At 46.2% G+C, this 19,770-nt stretch overlaps 2 long non-coding RNA genes across 7 annotated transcripts; one reads left to right on the top strand and one right to left on the bottom strand.

The window, feature by feature from the left end:
• The first annotated feature begins 303 nt into the window (after positions 1 to 303).
• Positions 304 to 10,354, top strand: LOC120100018 (uncharacterized). 6 transcript variants are annotated; one of them, XR_015653190.1, is made up of 5 exons: positions 335 to 632; positions 2,384 to 2,482; positions 6,692 to 6,740; positions 6,915 to 6,975; positions 7,317 to 10,354. It is a non-coding gene; the product is annotated as an uncharacterized LOC120100018 (long non-coding RNA). The 6 variants fall into 6 exon arrangements; XR_015653196.1 differs by having other exon boundaries at positions 6,692 to 6,757; XR_015653195.1 differs by lacking the exon at positions 6,692 to 6,740 and having other exon boundaries at positions 304 to 632.
• On the bottom strand, positions 1,432 to 17,077 carry LOC147997094 (uncharacterized). The gene is made up of 3 exons (XR_015653201.1): positions 16,658 to 17,077; positions 4,008 to 4,352; positions 1,432 to 1,803 (listed from the first exon to the last, which is right to left on the bottom strand). It is a non-coding gene; the product is annotated as an uncharacterized LOC147997094 (long non-coding RNA).
• Positions 17,078 to 19,770: the final 2,693 nt, after the last annotated feature.

Below are 19,770 nucleotides of genomic sequence, written 5' to 3'. Positions count from 1 at the left end.
TGCACCCTTCTGGTGTGTCTGAAGACAGCTACAGTGTAGTTACACATAATAAATAAATAAATCTTTAAAAAAGACCTGTGTTTGATTTTCTGCACGTTGTCACCTGACCTCCATATGTGGCCATGGTGTCCCACCCCCTGTGATAAAAATGATAAATTTTAAAAGAAGTTTAAAAAAATAAACAACAAAAACAAGACCCCACTGCTTGTCTTCTCTCATATGTGGATCTTAGTGTGAATGTGGCACAGACTTTAATGTTGTGTGTTTAATTTGGAAACCTGTTCAAACCAGGAACCAGGAACCAGTTAAAGCAATTAGAGCTTGGGGGTGGGGTGGGGAATAGTTGAACAGGCAGTATGAAGGGGACAGAATAATGGGGATGAGGTTTAAGTAGTGTGGTGGTTTGTATATGCTTGGCCCAGGGAGGGGCACTATCTGGAGGTGTGGCCTTGTTGGAGGAAGTGTGTCACTGTAGGCGTGGGCTTTAAGCCCCTCTCATCCTTGCTGCCTGGAAGCCAGGCTTCTAGCAGCCGTTAGAACAAGATGTAGAACTCTTAGCTCCTCCAGCCCCACATCTGCTTGGACACTGCCATGCTCCCACCTTGATGATACTGGACTGAGCCTCTGAACCTGTAAGTCAGCCCCAATTAAACGTTGTCCTTGTAAAAGTTGCCTGGGTCATGGTGTCTGCTCACAGCAGTAAAAACCTAAGACAAATAGGGAGGGGGTGGGGGAGTAAGAAAGAGGTAGGGAAGGATAATTAATAGAATATTTGAGAAAGCCATCTGGAATCTACTACTTTATCTTGTCTGTCTGTCTGTCTGTCTGTGTGTATGTGTGTGTGTCTGTGTGTGTGTGTGTGTGTGTGTGTGTGTGAGAGAGAGAGAGAGAGAGAGAGAGAGAGAGAGAGAGAGAGAGAGAGAGACTGCCTCCTTATTGGCTAGCTTCCATAGTACCAGACCGTGCTATGCAGACTGCTGGAGAGAGAAAGTCATCAACAGATTTACCTACATGTGACCCTGCCAGCTTCAGTGGTAATTGGCCTGCTGAGATATACCCATGGATACCATAGTGGCATGCTATGGGGTTAAGCAATTGCTTTCTTGTTGGTTTGAAATCTAACTCCACAGGAAGAAACACAGACCTGGTTCTGTAAATGTGGCCAAGAACCCATGTCTGAGGATCTCCTAGAAACCCACGGTTATTCTTTTATTAAGTTGCCTTTGCAATTATCTCCACGCCATAGATTAGCGAAGCTCCCATTCTTGATTGTAGAAAAGAGTCCTTGGGCAGTGGAGGAGGGTCAGTGTAGGCTTGTGCTTGGTCAGATGTGGAGAACCAAGCAACCATGGGGTGCTCAGCCGGAGGTGGAGTACTTACATTATCCTCCGTGTTAGTTACTTTTGATTGTGACAAAAAAAACATGACCAAACACAGCATATGGGAGAGTTTATTTTGGCTTACTGTACCAAACAGATAAGGATTCCTCGGGGTGGGAGGCATGCAAAAACTGGGGGTGTGTGGCCACTGGAATGGAAGCCAAGAGCTCCCATTTCAACTGCACAAACACATCCAGAGAATGATCTGCAGGTAGAGAGGGGACTACACACTCTCACAGCACAACCCTAGAGATGCGTTTCCTCCAGGAAAGCTCCGCACCCCTAAGGAACCCTTGGGATGTTCACTGGCGTTTTTTTTAGATATTTATTGTCTGTATCGGATTCTTCTTCTTCGTCGTTCAGTCCAGACAGTTTTATCTTCTTTGATCCATTCGATCCGTGAGACTTCCTACAGACTGGGACTCTGCCAAAAAAAAAAAACAAAACAAAGCAAGAGGCAGCCATACTGTGTCCTTAGATGCTACTCTTTAAAATCTCACCCAAATCCAGCACAGCGAAGGGGAACAATGACATCAGGCTGTGAGAACAGGAGGTAGACACTGGCTAAGCAGTGTAGGGTAGAAGACTCCAAAAGGGAAAGACCCACCCCCACCTTGAATAAACACTGGAAACGTCATTGTTCCCTTAGACAACTCGATTGGTGAGGCCAGAGATACTGAAAGCGTCTACTCTGCCCAGAGGCCGAGGGTGGCAGGAAGGGGTTGGGGGTCTGGTTTCTCACTCTTCTTCCTAAATGAGCACTCTTTTTCCTGGAAGCCATCTGTAAGGATGTAAATGAGAAGTGCCTGGACACCTTGTATAGGGATATTCTTTTTGCACGCTGTGCAAAGATTATCTCTGTATTATGCAAATGCTTATTTCTGTTCCAGCAGAAATCTGACTACAGGCCAGACTTTGGTATTGTTATTCCAATCGTTGAGTGGAACCTGCACACATTTTGTAAACACTTCCTCTCTCCCCTTCCCACTGGTTTTAATACAAAGCCTGTTGTGGTGGCCGATGCCGGTAGGACTCACCAGCCTGAGGAAGAAGCGGGCCCCAGTACTGGAGACCGAGAGGAAACAAGCCACATGGCAGACAGAGTAAGTAGAAGTTGTAAGAGCTAGTTGGGAACTGGAATAACCAAAGGCCTAAAGCTATTCTAAATAACTGTAAGTTTCCGTGTCATTACTCAGAGCTAGGGCGAGCATAAAGAGGCCCGACACTTATAACCTTGTAATCGGGAACTACCCTTGTTCATATTCCCTCTGTACCTCATCAGTAAAGCCTTACTAATCCACAACAGTGGCCTTTAGTGGCACCCCATTGCTAGGGACCTGCTCCTGTGGTACAGGGGCTTCTCCTTCTCACTTTCTCTTAAGAGCCCACCTAGGAATCTATTATCAGCGTCTTTCTAAAACTCAGCACCTGAGGTCCATGAATTTCATGCTTCGAGTTTGTGGGGTGAGACCATGGAAGAAGCCATTAGTTCGTTGTGACTATGAGTGACCAGCACCCTAACTCCTAGGCTTAGTCATCAAAAGCCAAAAAAGGGTCTGTCACAGACACCCCAAATTTTCCTATGTCACTGGGATCATCCTTACTGATCTTTTTCATAGCCAGTATTTCTTTTCCAAGAGCCTCTGTCTCTGTCTTGTCTGTCTGTCTGTCTCTTTTCCTCCCTCTCTGCCTCTGTGTCACTATTACAAACTCCCTCTGGTAACAAACTCACATTTGTGAATCGAACAAATGCCCCCCAGACTAATTATCTCCTAAAAGTTCCCTCTTGACAACGCTGTGCCTGCATTTCAGCATGCAGTTTGTTTGTTCTTGGTTGGGTCTCCCTGTCTGTTTGGCTCTCATCTCCTATTTTCAGCCATCTTCCTACCTCAGCATCCTGAGTAGCATTCGAGTACAGGTGTGGACCATCATGCTGGGGCTTCCATAGGAGTGAAGGGCTCATTCAAACCATAGCAACCAACCCTCCTCATAATTCCAAAGACTCCCTAACCTAAAACAGGGTGAGGATATGAAGTGATGAGGCAGAGCCTCGGAGGGAGGAGTGAGGCAGCTAGCCCTTCCGGTGGCTTCTTTGAGGCAGGAGAAAGCAAGTTATGAACTACACAGCTAATTGGCTGGGAGCAGATGTTTCCCCAGCCGAAGGTGCAGGAAGGCAGGAACGACCATGTGCAGAGCTGCTGTTTAGTGAGATTCATTCCCAGGGCTCCAAGGAAATGAGCTTGAGATAGGAATTGAACAGTCAACCTTCTGGAATGTGTGTCTGACTAGTCCCTGAGCTACACAGCCTGTTCTACCATCAAGAGTTCATCTGAAGGGTCCAGGCAGCTGAGGGAAGCTGTGTGCACGCCCTTGTTGTGCACACTTGCTCGTATTTGCGCACTCGTGGTTTTGCACGCACAGGGATGGGGGAGGGCTGCGCGCGCACTCAAGTCCATGTGCACATGTACATGTTTGGGGGACCACCAGAAGTAATTCAGAGCCCTTCAGCTTTGCCCTGTTTCTTCTGAGATCTTCTTCTTCCTATTGCTCATACCAAGCAGCGCTGACCTGTTGTGGTCACTGTTTCAGGCACAGTGGTTCTCCAATCCTCTCACTTGGTCTACCTACCTTGAAGCCATTGCCCTCGGCTCCTCCCTGGACAGAGGCAGTGTCCAGGGATAGTTAAAACGTGAAGAACCCCTTGTCTTTGACAGCATGCATGTGGCTGTTTGCTCCTAGGTATTAGAAACGGCCTTTTTATGAACCTACACACACACACACACACACACACACACAAAAGCAGTTGCCGAGTGTGGTCTTTTTGTTGTTGTTTTTGTTTTGCTGGGCAATGGTGACTCAAGTCTTTACTCCCAGCACTTGGGAGGCCAAGGCACGCAGATCTCTTCTGAGCTCGAGGCCAGTCTCATCTACAGAGTGAGTCCCAGGACAGCCAGAGGCACACAGAGAAACCATCTGGAAAAAAACAAAACCAAAGAAGAAAGGTTTTTTTTTTCTTTTTAAATTGTGGACCAGCCAGATAAGGTGGCATAGACTCAGGGGAGGCGGGAGGATCTTTGTGAGTTTGAGTCCAGTCAGGTCTCCACAGTGAGTTCTAGACTAGTTGGGGAGGGCTACATAGTGGGACTTTCTATCTCGGAAAACAAAACAAAACAAACCCAATGTGGACCAAAGGTGTAAAACCTGTTCATGTTTAAGATGCCTACTGAGGCATTACTGTAATCTGACATCATTAAGTGTTGACTGTCGATTAAACAAAAGAAATAGCTTTTCTTTTTTTTCCTTCTGAGGCAGTATGTGGAGCATTCAGCACGGGCAGGGTTTGAGCACGGGCAGGGTTTGAGCACGGGCAGGGTTTGACACAGGGCTGCAGGTTTTCCTAGGGTGCCGCCTCAAGCTGTCTCAGTGCCCGCTGTGGACTGTTCACCCTTATACCAAGAAGGTTGGGAAAGCGCCCCAGTCCGCAGACTTCCATCCTCCTGCTATAAAACCTAGTCCTTATGCAATTGTCTAAAACAGAGAAGCAGTCATCAAGGGCCTACCAGACCATTATGGGATAGAGCGTGCTTCCTCATTGAGGAGCAGAAAATTGTTGTGAAAGCCTGGAAGGTGCACACACAGAATTTAAAAGCTAAATGAGTGTGAAGCTCTTAAGTTAAAGAAAAAGAAAAAGGGTGGTTCAGGGTGGGAGGTGAGGTTGTGACTTTCATGGCCACTAGAGGGACAATCTGTGGCATGTTCCTGGTTGCCTTATTAGCAAAGGGGGCTCAGCTTTACTTAGTCCCTCACTTATCATTTTGAGTTAATGTAGAGCCAGATGAGTGCTGGAGATAAAAGTGAATAGAACAGGCCTGGCCAAATGACTTCTTGGTTAAAGCCACTGGCCACCAAATCTGATGACCTGAGTTTGATCCTTAGGACCCACAGGATAGAAGGAGAGAAGCCATTACCTCAAACTGTTCTCTGACCTCAGCATGTGCATGGTGGTCCGTGTACCTTCCAGCACTCCCCCCAACACACACCACACACACACACCACACACACACACTCTCTCTCTCACACACACACACACCACACTACACTCACACACACACACCACACACACACCACACTCACACACACACACCACACACCACACACACACCACACACACACACACACCACACACACACACACCACACACACACACACACCACACACACACACACCACACACACTCTCTCTCTCACACACACACACACCACACACACCACACACACACCACACACACACACACCACACACACACACACACACACACACACACACACACACACACACACACATTACATGAATAGAATTTTAAACATTAATGGAACCAGGTTCATTGTGTTCAGTGAGAAAAATGCATGCCCCAAATACTAACATATTTACCCCGTCTATAAGTTCCTCTTTAGAAACTTCTCTGAGTTTATTTTGGCATCTAAGAAATCTTTGCTAGGATCTTTAAAATTCTGGCATTGAGACCAGTGTACAAAGGAGGTAAGTTTTCCCAACAGATTCCTGAGGTCATGCTTAAGTTTACTTGGCTCCCAATACTTGTTGAGAGACAACCTGAATGGCAGTGAATGTGGCTGTGTACCCTGCTCCAGTGCCTGGCAGATAGTTCCTTCTCAACAAATTCGAGTACCTCTCTGTGTGGAGCATCGACCCTGAGCCAGGCCATGCTCACAAGAAAATTAACGGAGTTCTTAAGAAATAACAAGGCTTTGGAAAGTTAGCGTAAGTTGAGACACTAAACGCACGGTCTATCCTTCCTGATTCATGGGAGGTGTTGCTGGCTGATCACCTGATCGCCAGCCTTTGCCTCAGAGCCTGACCTTAGCTCTAGAATCCTCTCAGTAAAAGATGACAATCATTCGCTACCTTCCAGGCGGGGATAAAGAGGCTGGGACTGGAGAAAGTCTTTCTTACTTTGTTTTAAGGGGAGGTTGCATAGTTTTCGGGTGTCATCAAATTCCTCCCACCCAGAGCCTGTCATTTCACAGGTCCATCCCATCCAGCTGCTCTGAGGCAAAGAAGAATGAGGAAGTGTTTGGGGATTAAACAGAACAAGGAAGTCCCTGGAGGGCAGCGAGAGGGAGCCTGTCACCTTTGCTGGCAAGAGAGTTTCATTAGGGCATATTTTAGGATAGAGTAGATCTGGGCTGGCTTTGGGGGTTTTGTTTATTTGGTTGGTTTGGTTTTGTGAAGCGGACTCTTGCTTGTGGACCATGCTGGCCTCACTATTGTACACTTGCCTCTGCCTCCGACCAGAATTGTGTCTCCAAAGGACTTTCCCAGAGCCAGTGAGGCGGCTCCACAGGTAAAGGTGCTTGCCGGGTAAGTCTGGGGACTGAGTTCAATCCCCAGAGCTCAGTGGGAGAATGCCCGTGGCTATGAAATACCCTGTCTGCCCCACCCTACCCCAAATTAAATTAAACAAATAAAAAGTGAATGCGATAACATTTTTTAAAGAGGCTTTTTTTTTCTTACGAAGGGAAGAAAAGAGAAGAGACAGCAGAGCGACAGAAGACATGGCCTGGAGACACAGGTGCTAGGTAAGGTGCCTCTTGCACAACAGCCCGACAACATGGATTTTTGCACTCGGCTTCTGTAGGTCTCATAGTCTCACAAAACAGGACAATCAACACTCACCCATCAAGGTTATTGGGATATGAAATAAGTTCATATTTATAAGAAGGACCGGGAAAGAGCTAGGCAGATAGGAAAGATGTACGGAACCCAGCAACTTGACCTCCCCATCCCCCACCCCCTGCAGCCTCATGGCGAGTTTCTCATGCTTCGCCTATCTGCCCTTCCAGCTTCCACTGAACACCCTCACTTTGTGATGGGCTGGAGAGAACATGTGTTGATTAAACTCTTTTTTGTTTAATCTCAGGACCATCAGGAGAGGAACAATGGCCATTTTGCACAAAGTAAATGGAGCCCCTCGGCGGAGGCGCCTTTCCTTACACCTCCGATGCGTGCCGCAGAGGAACAAGTGGGCTTCCGTGGCACACGGCAGATGAGGGCTCGCAGAAAGAGCATTCGGAAGGTTTCCCAGCACCGTGTAGCCTGTACCGAGGGTAGGGAGGGATGAGAGGGGCCTCCGCCTTTCTTAGACAAGGATCCCAGAGGCCAACAGTTCTAGATTATCCTGACTAGTTCTCTGCAAGTCCTGAGAGTTCTTGTGAGTGCTAGCTCCATGTGACCTGACCCTTCTGTGAAGGCCTATAGTGTTCACCCTGTCCCCGTCTCTGAGACACTTCTCAGTCACAGAAATATAAATACCCTTATTCATTGGCTTGGTCCCTCACCATCCCTGCTTGCCCTAGACTGGGCTCCAGGCACTGGCTCAGAGTCCTTCACTTCATAATCTTCTGCTTCGAGGACATCCTCACTGACCTAAGCTCACTCGGTTTTCATGTTGGGATCCAAGGCCCATGGCACCTCACCCCGCATTTACCCAGGAACAATGGCCCAGTATTGGGTAACTGGGTTCTGGCAATGACTTTGCAACTTCTTTGAGTAAGAATTAACTGTCAGCCCAGCCAGTCTTCTATTGGGTACACATGTCCCAGGACATCTGTAGAGACAAGCCCATACACATTGAAGAACGTACTCAAAACACTGTGAGTGGTTTTGCAATTTTTTTTTCTTTTTCTATTTTTTTCAGAGCTGGGGACGTGGTTTTGCAATTTTAAAGAGCATTTATTTCTAAAGGGACGGTGCGTATGTGTTTCCTAGCACCGTGTAGCCTGTATGGAGGGTAGGGGGGGATGAGAGGGGCCTCCACCTTTCTAAAAGAATGAGCCCAGAGGCCAACAGGTGCACATGGGGATCAGAGGGGGACTTGCAGGAGTCATTTCTCTCCTTCCAACACATAGGGGTTTGTAGATCAAACCAAGGTTGTCAGACTGGGCATGGCCTTCTCTTCCTAGCCATGCAGCCTGCCCCTGTGTGACTTTTAAAAAATAATTCAGTTTCATAGTTCCTTAGTGTCAGAGATGACAGCATCATGTCACGATGTCAAAAGGTTGGGCACACCTGAGCTGACACATGCTTGCTTAGCCTAGGCCCCCTCTTACTAGCACAGCTTCTTGGAAGCACAGCTACTGCCTTCATCTGTTTGTCTATCTGTCTGCCCGCCTGTCTATCCCCTATCTAGCTGTCATGTCCTGCTTCAATGCAAGCCCGAGGAGGCCTTGCCTATGCTAGGTAGTGTTTTGTCTACACCTCCCCACCCCCACACTGCCCCGTTCCCATCCTCGGTCCTTGTCTCTGTATGCAGAGGGTGAGGATAGATTGATTCCCATGGTCGTTGGACTCCGTGGCTTCACTATCATCTCTGCCCACACCTTTGTAAACAGCGCCTTTCAGAGATCCCTTCTAAGGGCACCATCCTGGAATCCCAGCTAATGCTGGCAGGGTGTGGGGAGGTGAGCCCTTTTCTTTCTAGTGTATATGTAACAGACATAAGCATAGGCCATTTCTTCCCACCGGTCTCCAGTGACACATTACCTCCTCTCTCAGTGACACAGAAGCTCCCCTCCCAGCTAGCCGGCAGAAGGACAGTCCTAGCCCTGAGACAGTGCTCTGACCCACAGCAGAATCCTTGGGGGCTCACTAGAAATGCAAGCAGCTGGGTGCCCTACCTCTGCTGTCTCTGAACAAAGCCCTGAGATCTGTTCACATAAACCTTCCAGGTGATTCTTACCTACCCTAAAAACTGAGGACCATTTCCTGTACGATTGGGCATGCAGGAGAGGGTGAGGCCCCCAGCAGTTGCTCCGGACCCTTCCACGGCCTCCTTTATCCCTACCTGGCCTTTGTTTCTCTAGGCTGAGCCACAGTTAGGGACACATCAGAGGTTGAGTGCCGGATCCTTTGCCCTGACTGAGTGTGGCTGCTGCTCTGTCCGCAGAGCATAGTAGTGCCTATAAGAAAGCACGGCTTGGCACTGAATTGTCAGGTCTCTCTGAGTTCAGACACAGGAGGAGAACAACATGAAGGGCAACAGACCACATACCACTCTAAGACACGCTACTTTGGCCCACTGATGATTTTGAGACGGAAGCACTTGAGAAGAAAGCAGCCACTGGGAGCATCCTCTGCCTTCCCTAGGATCTCTCCCCTTCTCTCCCCCCTTCTCCCTCCCCCCTGCCTTCCCTGGGAGCACTCTGCCTGCTCCCCTCTCCTAAAGTAGGATATAAATGTTCCTCTGTCTCTCGTGCCATGATAAAGATCCAAGCCCCAGGACTGAAGGAGTGGCCTTACGATCAATTTGCATGAACAATGTAAAGTAACCCTTCCTTTCCTGCCCACACATATTCCCTGTCTACACTGGACCACCTCTGGAGGCCCAAACACCTTTTCCTTTGTGTAGTTTCTTCTCTGCAATCCTTCTCCTTTTGTTGAAATGTTTATACTAACTTTCACGTCTCTGTGAAGCCCTGCGTGAATAAAAGTATTATACTGATAAAGCAGACACCTTTTCATCTAATTATTGTCAATTTAACTTTGGGAAACTCGGCCACTAAACCAACAGGATGGGGACAAGATTTTATCTTTCCCTATACTCTGAAAGAAGGAGGAATTTCTGTCTGCATTACAAACCTCCACCTCAGGGTGTCTGTTGCTTTTACAAAGCCTTTCTTAGCTTTGTGACTTTAAAATGTGGGTTTGAGATGGATTAATAAGGCACACATAATACAAGGTTAAAAAAAAAAAAGGTAAACCGACTGGTGAGATTACCAAACAGGTGAAGGTGCTTTCCCCAGTAAACCTTAATTCCATTCCTGGAACCTATGGGAATTTGGACAGAATTAACTTAGACCTGTTGTCTGACACTCTCTCTCTCTCTCTCTCTCTCTCTCTCTCTCTCTCTCTCTCTCTCTCACACACACACACACACACACACACACACACACACACACGTACACATGTATAAACACACACTCTCTCTCTCACACACACACATATAAACACTCTCACACACACACACACGTACACATGTATAAACACACTCTCTCACACACACACATATAAACACTCTCACTCACACACACACACACACACACACGTGAACCTTTTCCTTCACATAGATCCACACCAAAATTTACTTTAAAAGAAAAGGGGAGATTTTGATCTAAAGTTATACCTAAGGCAATATTACTTAACAAGTCACCTAAAGTAGCTTATCAACAAACTAGGGGAGGTCTTTCTTCCATAGTGAGAAACTTGGCTCTGTTAAAGGCAGTCTGGCTTTTTGAAGAAACTTTGTATTACTGAGATAGGCCTGGCCTCAAACTTACTGTGTAAGCCAGAACCGAGTTGAATTTGTGATCTTTCTGCTTCCACTAAACGAAGTTTTATGCGATGGTGGGGACTGACTCAGCGCCTCCTGCATTCTAGTAATTGTGACTCACAGTCAACTGACAGGCTTTGGCTATAAAGGGGTTTCTTTAAAATACATGTGAAGCAAGGAGTGGAGGCAGAGACCCTCCTACTTTTACAGACTGCTCACGGACATGTGGTTTCCCTCAGTCTTTCCTTCTCACCCTTCTGCCCCTCATCCTCACCTTTTCTAAGTTGTGTTTGTTTGAGACAGGGTCTCACTCTGTAGAGGATTAGGTCTCACTCCCAGCCTGTCCTTGAACTAAACAATTCTCCTGCAACAGTCTCTCCAGAGCCGGATTACTGCCACCGTTACCCGCTCTTTTCTTTTTTTATTCTCTGACTCAAGATATATACATATATGTGTATATATACCAACACCTATATATATACCAACACCAATATATATATATATATGTTTATGTATCAACACATACATGTGGGTTTGAGATGGATTAATAAGGCACACATAATACAAGGTTAAAAAAAAAAAGATAAACCGAACAATGGGAGGAGGAACATGAGTCTTTAGTGGGAAAATGATCAAGACAGTTCATAAAGTGTTGTATAATTGCTAAGGCCAAGCCTGGGACTTGGCCTTGAGCTTCAGAGCAGAAGGAACATGGAAGGAACAAACCAATTATAAGATTCATTCTGTGCACAAATTAGAAACATCCCAGAGGTTTTGCTTAACACCAGCACCACAGAGAGACAGCTGACACATGTCCCAAGGGACCTGCAAGAGGGGACAGGTTAGCCCAGGTCACCCTGCTCTGGGTTTGGTGTTTCCTCCTCACCCCTGTGTAGATGGACTTGATGATCAGCAGCTCTGGGATTGTCGGGTCCCAAACCCTAACTTTCCTCCCCTGAGTCCACAAGATGGTCATAGATGAAGGGTTTGAGATCACCCTGACCTCAAGAGTTTTCTGAGACGATACTCACAATGAAGAGCCTCTCCAATTATGACTACACCTTAGGTAACCTGAGAAGCACCACAACATTATGATCGTGTAGGTGCCACTCAGATGGACACTTCTGTGCGTCCTTACATGGACGGCCCCCAGTTCTGTACACATGGGCAATACTAGTTGGATTCAGTGGGAGTACAGTTTTTATTAATTAGAATGAGACATGAAATAGGGAGGAACCCGTGAGAGGGGATGTGGGAGCAGTCGGAAGGGAGGATGTGTGGTATAGTTGAAATATACTGTATGCATACGTGAAATTCTCAGTGAGTAAATTAAAATATCATATTAAAATTTTAAAAATAGGGCTGGAGAGATGGCTCAGTGGTTAAGAGCACCAACTGCTCTTCCAGAGGTCCTGAGTTCAAATCCCAGCAACCACATGGTGGCTCACAACCATCCATAATAAGATCTGATGCCCTCTTCTGGTGTGTCTGAAGACAGCTACAGTGTACTTATATGTAATAAATAAATCTTTAAAAAAACATACTAAAACAATTTAAAAAAAAATTTTTTTAAAGTAAGCCGGGCAGTGGTGGTGCACGACTTTAATCCCAGCTCTGGGGAGGCAGGGGCAGATGGATCTCTGTGAGTTCAAGTCCAGTCCAGAACAGCCAAGCCTGCATTTGCACAGAGAAAGCCTGACTCAAAAAAATCATAGATAGATAGATAGATAGATAGATAGATAGATAGATAGATGATAATCCTGTCGTGTTACAACAGGCTTACTTGAGAGCCACACATATTATAAAAAAAAAAATAGGTCAGTTTTCGGACCTTCAGCACCTTGGATTCTTATGGAAGTTCTTATGCTAACAAGTATTAGTTTAAATATAGTCTAGTTGAATCCTGTATAAACCCACCTGCATTCTAATACCCAATAGCAAAATGGAGTCAAATATTCTCCCATGTTCTAAGATCACACACGTCATTGTCTCAGCCAGGCAGAGTGAAGTAACCCAGAATTTTGGGTTATCCGTGAAGGGACATGGGTTTCACACGTCAGTAAATGGTCAATATTTAGTGGCCACCAACGAACCCCTTTTTAGCTTGCTTCCCCAAATATGAGTAATTTTCAATCCACATGTGTGCCTAACCATGTGCACATTGATCTCTGTGCTGGAAATGCACATGTGTGAGCTCCAGCAGCTGACCTGTGGGTTTACTGAAGTGTGGAGCTCTAAACCATTTCACCAGTGAACACAGCAAACCACAGTGCTCCAGCCTGGAAGGGTCCGGGAGTCAGGACAAAGCGCTGTCCAGATCTCTCCTCTGTAAAATCAGTGGATCACTGTGTGTGCGAATCCACTGCACGAAGGGGCCCTGGAGCTGTCGTTTGTCATAGAGAATCTCTGGGCCCAGGATACTTGAGAAGGAGAGTGCAGACTGATAGCCTCCTCAGGTGCCCGATGCAAGGTCAAGTATAATTCTCCAAGGCACTCAGCTATCAGAACTTTCCTATTCCCACTGTGCATAAGACTAGACGGAGCCCAGTCCTCATGGTCTACATTCTGTCCACCTGAGTGGCGCCTAGGTAGTCTGGAGGCTGTAAAGTTTCTCAGGTTATCCAAAGTGCCGTCATAATTAGAAATGCTCGCCATTGAGTATGTCGGTCCAGAAACAAAGCACCCAGCTCAAAGTCAGGGTGATCCAAGCCTTTGTCTAGGCCCTTGCTTGTGGACACTGGGTTTGTGGAAAGTTAGGGTTTGGGCCCCTGAGGTATGGATCATCAAGTCCACCCACAGACTGGTGAAGAGGAAACACCAAACCCAGAACAGGGAGACTTGGGCTAACCTGTCCCCAGTTGCAGGAAGTGTCAGAAATCCCTCTGCAGTGCTGATGTTTCTAAGTTGTGCAGAGAAACAGAGGGACACAACTCTACAGAAAACTAACTCCCTGTCTCCTTTCAGCCCTCAACTGACAATAGTTCTTCAGCCAGGGGTGGGAGCTTGTATGCCCCTCCTCCATCCTGAAGCATGGATTTTATTAACCAAGATCATTAGACAGTTTATTGAAACCTTGGTAATGGAGATGTTTTTTTTTGTTGTTTTTTTTTTTTTTTTATTCAAAGACGAAGTCTGATTTAGCCCATGCTGGTCTTATACTCCTGACTGAGAATGACCTTGAACTTCTAACTCTCCTGCTTCTATCCACCTAGGGCTGGAATTACTGGCATGCATCACCACTAGTTGGAAATATCACTTTTCAACTAGCAACCAAGCCGTGACCTTGTTTATATAAAATGTCTGTGGTTAGTGCACACAGACCATACCAAGATAAGTGAAGTGGACATAGAGGGCAGCCGGGTCAAGGGCTAGGCTGGGGCTTGACTTTATTGCTGGCCTGGAACTCAATGTTTTCCTTGGCCAAGTCAGTCCTCTCACCAGACCCTGCTTCTAGCCTGTAAAATGTGGGCCAGATGGTTATCTCTAATGTCCGTTCTCTCTCACACAGGCTTGGGGTGTCTGATTACAAACCAAATTCAGCAGTCAACAACTTCCAAACACTAAGGGGCATTTTTGGGTGTGTGTGGCAGAAAGAGGTCGTTTAGCTCAGTGGTTAGGAGTTTAGACTGAACATAAAAACCAAACAATTTTTTTTTTTAAAGTTCTTCTCTTTTTTTTTTTTTTTTTTGGTTCTTTTTTTCGGAGCTGGGGACCGAACCCAGAGCCTTGTGCTTCCTAAGTAAGCGCTCTACCACTGAGCTAAATCCCCAGCCCCAAAACCAAACAATTTACATGTCCGGTATCCATATGGAAATCTGGAAAACAAACAGCAACAAATGAACAGCTGACAAATTCCATCGACAAGCCTTTCCTTTTACTGCTCCTTAGACCTGTGCTTGAGTTTCCTCTGATAACTCTAAAACCTATTAAGGCCTCTCTCCCTGGGCCAAGCATATACAAACCATCACATTCTACTTCCTGGCCCCCATAGACTTGTTTAAACATTTGAGTCTATGGGGGCCACACCTAAACATAGCATAATGTAAAATACGTTTAGTCCAACTTCCAGAGTCCCCATAGTCTAGAGCAATCTCAACAATGTTAAAAGTCCAAAGTTCTAAGTCTCTTCTGTGATTCATCCAATCATTTTATTGTGATCCCCAAAGCAAGACAGGAAACCAGCTGGACAAACTCCAAACTCTGCATCTCCATGTCTGATGACAAAGTCTTTAGATCTACAACTCCTTTTCATCTTTGTTGACTGCAACAAACTTCTTTCTCTTCTTTTCCACTCCCTGTTAGCAGCTTTCCGAGCAGATATCCCACGACTCTGACATCTCTAACATCTTGGGGTCTCCAGGGCATCTTCGATGTTACAGCTTCTTGTTCCAATGTCTGGGATCCACACATGAACTTCTGGCCTCCTCCACAGGGCTGGCGTCACTTCTCCAGCTCTGCCCTCTGTAGCCCTCTAGGCTCTGGTTAATCCACTCCACTGCTGCTGCTGTCCTTGGTGATCATCCCATGGTACTGGCATCTCCAATACACTGGGGTTTTCCGTTGCAACTAGGCTTCACCCATATCCTTTCATAGGCTCTCTTCATGATGCCAAGACTCAATTCCTTTGTATGACCATTTCAGTTCTGGGCCGTCAACTACAACTGAGGCTGCACCTTCACCAATGGCCTTTCCTGGCCTCTCACAGTGCCAAGCCTAAGCTGTTCTTCATGACCCCTTCATGCCTTCAAACCAGTATCACCTGGGTGACTCTTACACATCACCAAGTATATCTGCAGCATGAGGTACAACCTTGGTTATCTCTGGAACTCAGTCTCTTTGTGCTCTCAGAAAACATTTCCCAGATTTCCCCTCAGTGATGCTGGTCTCTTCTTAATCACTGCTAATGTCTTAGCTCCAGCTAACCAGCATCAATTGTCCCGGTAGTCTCCTTCTATTTATCACTCTAAAACCAGAGCCACATGGCCAAAGCTGCCATGTTCTGCCGCTTGCTGGGGCTGGAACATCACCCCCACCCTTATTCTATTACTAGCTTTCTGTTTTCTGACTCCCTCTCTGCCTAAGCTTGGCTTTCCTGGAACTTGCTCTGTAGATTGACCTTGAACTCAGAGATCTTCATGGCTCTGTCTTCTATAATGCTGGGATCAAAGGCTTGTTCCACCATGCCTGGATTTAAGCTTTTCTTCACCTAAGGCCTGCTTTGTCCCAGGCTGACCTTGAACTTACAGCTCTGTTTGAATTTATCTCCTGAGAATAAAGGTGTGTACCACCATACCTGGATCTAAATTTAGCTTGGGTGAGATCCCACCTTCCTTTAATTCTATTTAATATCCATGAACACAGGATTCAGCTCTGTTTCACTTCCTGGTGCCCCTTTAATACCTGAACCATATATTTTATATATTTCCTTCCTAAGCATGCTATGCTTGTTCAAAATGCTCTTCATGAGACTTAACCAGAGAACAAAGTCTCTGCCGAGCTTTTGTGAGACTTCCTTTGTCAATGCAATTAGCGTAAATCTTTTAACCTTAGCCTTAGGTAGACTCTGCAGACAAGGGCAAAAAAAGTCACATTCTTCACCAAAATACCACAAAAACAGTCTCTAGACCACATACTAAAATTCATCTCCTTTAAAACCTCTTGGGCTAGGTCTACACAGTCCTGATCACTGACAACAACAAAGGTTTCCATATTCCTACCAGGATGGCCCATTAAGCCCCACTTACAGCATTCTATCACCTTCCAAATCCAAAGCCCCCAAATCCACATTCTTCCAACCAAAAGCATGGTCAGGCCTATCATGGCAATACCCCAGTCCCTGATACCAACTTCTGTCTCAGGGTTTTACTGCTGTGAGCAGACACCATGTCCAAGGCAACTCTCACAAAGACAGCATTTAATTGGGGTTGGCTTACAGGTTCAGAGGTTCAGAGGTTCAGTCCATTGTCATCAAGGCAGAAGCGTGGCAGCATCCAGACAGGCATGGTGCAGGAGGAACTGAGAGTTCTACATCTTCATCTGGAGGCTGCTAGCAGAATACTCACTTCCAGGCAGCTAGGTGTAGGGTCTTAAAGCTTATGCCCACAGTGATACACCTACTCCAACAAGGTCACACCTCTAAATAGTGCCACTCCCTGGGCCAAGCATATACAAACCATCGCATGGCCATAAACTCAATGCCTAGAGACCACAAAGGTGTGTGCACGGCCCTACAGTGACCGCCGGGGCTCAGGTCATGCTGGGGAGAGGAGAATTTGTTTCCTCATTTTTCAGCTCCGGGAGGTTAGTTGTGTGGCCTGTGGCTTCAAGGGACCTACCCTCTGCTTCTATTCCTCACTCTCCTGCCTCCTGCTTCTCTTATAAGAACTCTCATGTGCCCTACCCTGGGGAATCCAGGATAATCTCCACATCCAGGTCCTAGGTACCTAGTTAGAAATCAGCAGGCAAAGGTTTTGGCGATGGGCCCCTCCCTCATAATTCCCAGGTATAAACCTGAAGGCTGGTGCATAAGAGGACACACATGCAATCATGAACTCACACCCAGAAGGAGCTCAAAGCCTGGCAGCTAGCTATCTGCCATTATCTCTTGGAGCTTAAATCTTTTATAAGATTGCTATAGAGCTGGAGGCCTTCTGATAAATAACAGAGATACCCCAGTCCCCTCTCAGATAAGAGTCAACTGGAGCAGGCCTGCCAAAGACTTGCACAGGACAAAGACACCCCCCACCCCCACCCAGGAAAGGTCTTTAGTATAGTGTCATGCTGGCCTAGAATGTGCTACCTGATGGTCTCTTTAGAAGCTGCCCACCCCACCATTTATTCCACAATCACTCACATGTCTTGTCAATACTACACTGTGTGCCTCATCTGAATTCTTTTCACAGCGAGGGAAGGCCCAGGGAGCTAAAGTTACTTCCGACAGACCTGGGAGAAGATCCCGGTGATATCTGCTTTTTCTTCCTAGTTTCAATTGGGTTTCCTTTGTCTTCACTGTGGCAAAGCATGGATTTCTGTTCCTTGTATTGAGATCACGTGATTTCCTGCTCCTGTCAGGAAACTCAGAGTCTCCCTCGTTGGGTGCACTTCTATGCTTGCCTGCTGTTCTCCCTTGCTTTCTTATTTTAAAGATTATGCCTTAGGCTCCTTGCTTCTGCTCCAGTTATATTTCTGTGTCCTTCAATATCCACACTAACTCTACCGTAAGTCACGTGTTGTTTTCTTTCTCTCTTCTTTTCTTGTCCCTTTTTTTTTTGTTCTTTGTTTTGTTTTGTTTTGTTTTGTTTTGTTTTGTTTTGTCAAAACAAGGTTTTTCTGTGCAGCCTTGGCTATCCTGAAGCTCACTGTGTAGACCAGTCTGGCCTCAAACTCACAGAAATCTGCCTGCCTTCTGCTTCCCAAGTGCTGGATTAAAGGTGTGCACCACCACTGCCTGGCTCATCTAAAGGGGACACTGGTGACTTATGCTCATGTAATAGTTCCTGGGTGTCCCTATTGCCATGTGATAAGGTCATTGTGGTGGATTACATTCGTAAATACTGGATTAAAAAGCTATTGCTAGGCCTCAGATGGTGAGTCCTTTTGTCTTTGAGGTACACTTACTTGGTATAAAGCACCACTACCTGGATCCTGAGAGGAGCTTAAAGATTCCTCCCGCTACAGGGGAGGTTCTGATGCTAACGTCCTGTTCCCTATTGGTTCTTCATTTGTCAGAAAGTGGGCAGAAGGTAGGGGTGGGGCTTTCAGGTACAGGAGGCAGGAGAGGGACACCAGAAGAAGAGTTTTCCACCTTGCTTTAGAGGAAGAAGAATGTAACAATCACGTGAAGTCTGTGGCAGGGGTGCGGGTGAGGGTGGTGTGAGGGTGGGAGGAACTAGGGCCTGTGGCCACTAAAACAGGCAGGCGGCCAAAGGTGTTTGGCAGGGGCTAGGTGGGACTAGCCACTAAGTTTAGGGCAAGCAGAGAGACGGAGATAATAAATTACTAAGAGCACACTTTTCCAGGCGAAAGATGTCTGTGCCCAGTAATTGTGCCAAGAAAGCAAGTTGTAAAGGAACAGAGTGTGTGTCTTTTATCCATGGGTTCAAGGGTCTCTGGCGGGGCTGGTGACAGCAAAGGCGGTAACATTTTAAAACTACATGCAACATTCCCCTGTGGTCACCTGCTGCCAGCACATCATGACCAGGACATGTGGCTTTTCTTTTTGGGTTTCCTGAATATCTCTCCAGAGGAAATTCATAGGATCTATCTAAGAGAAGCAATCGTACCTTTACTGTGTACTAGCAAAACAAAAGGATGAGGGCGGATGTGAAACTTGGTTTCAGTCAGCCAAAGAAATTCTGGAGTTGGGCAAGTCACATTACACTTGACTTCCAGACTCCTGATCGAAGGGGCAGGGGTGGTCCCACCATTCACTGGTGGTTTGATGAGGCTCAAATGGAAGGATATGTTCTCCATGAGCATCTTGTACTCTTTCTCTTTCTCGACAAGATGGCAAACTCCCCACTAATCCCCATTTATTCCTCTCCAGAATACATCTGTCATAATAGCAACTGCAAGAACTGGAAGTTAACTTGACCTGAGACTTTCAGTTTTGTTTATCTCTTCTGTAAAAGCTTGGGTACGCGTTCTAGAGCAAACGACCCAGATTCTCTCAGCAAACGAAAGCTAACCATTTAAGTAAGAGCAGTATGACCTAACAGCCTCTCCCAGCTAGAGCTGGCTCCTAAAGCGGTCAGATGTGCCCGTGGTTAGGGGTTTTTATTTGTTTGGTTTTTTTTTTTTTTTTTTTTGGTTGTAAGAGAAAACCAAAACACTGGGGATTTTTAGAGCAGAAACACATTTTTGGTTAAAAACATAAAATGCTTTTGGTTTAATATATGATAAAATATAGTTTTGTCCTATACAAGAAGAAGAATGTTCCAGGACGGAAGTAGACAGTGGAGAGGTCAACACTAAGAGGCTGTTCCAAGAAGGCTTATAGAGATTAAGACTTAAGGAGAATGTGATGGAGTTGGCGCTAATTAAAAGT

The sequence above is a fragment of the Rattus norvegicus genome, chromosome 1, assembly GCF_021556685.1.
Source record: "Rattus norvegicus strain SHRSP/BbbUtx chromosome 1, alternate assembly SHRSP_T2T, whole genome shotgun sequence".
In the NCBI taxonomy this organism is placed as follows: Eukaryota; Metazoa; Chordata; class Mammalia; order Rodentia; family Muridae; genus Rattus; species Rattus norvegicus.
Note: the sequence above shows the minus strand (reverse complement) of the source record. Positions and strands in the feature narration are given on the sequence as shown.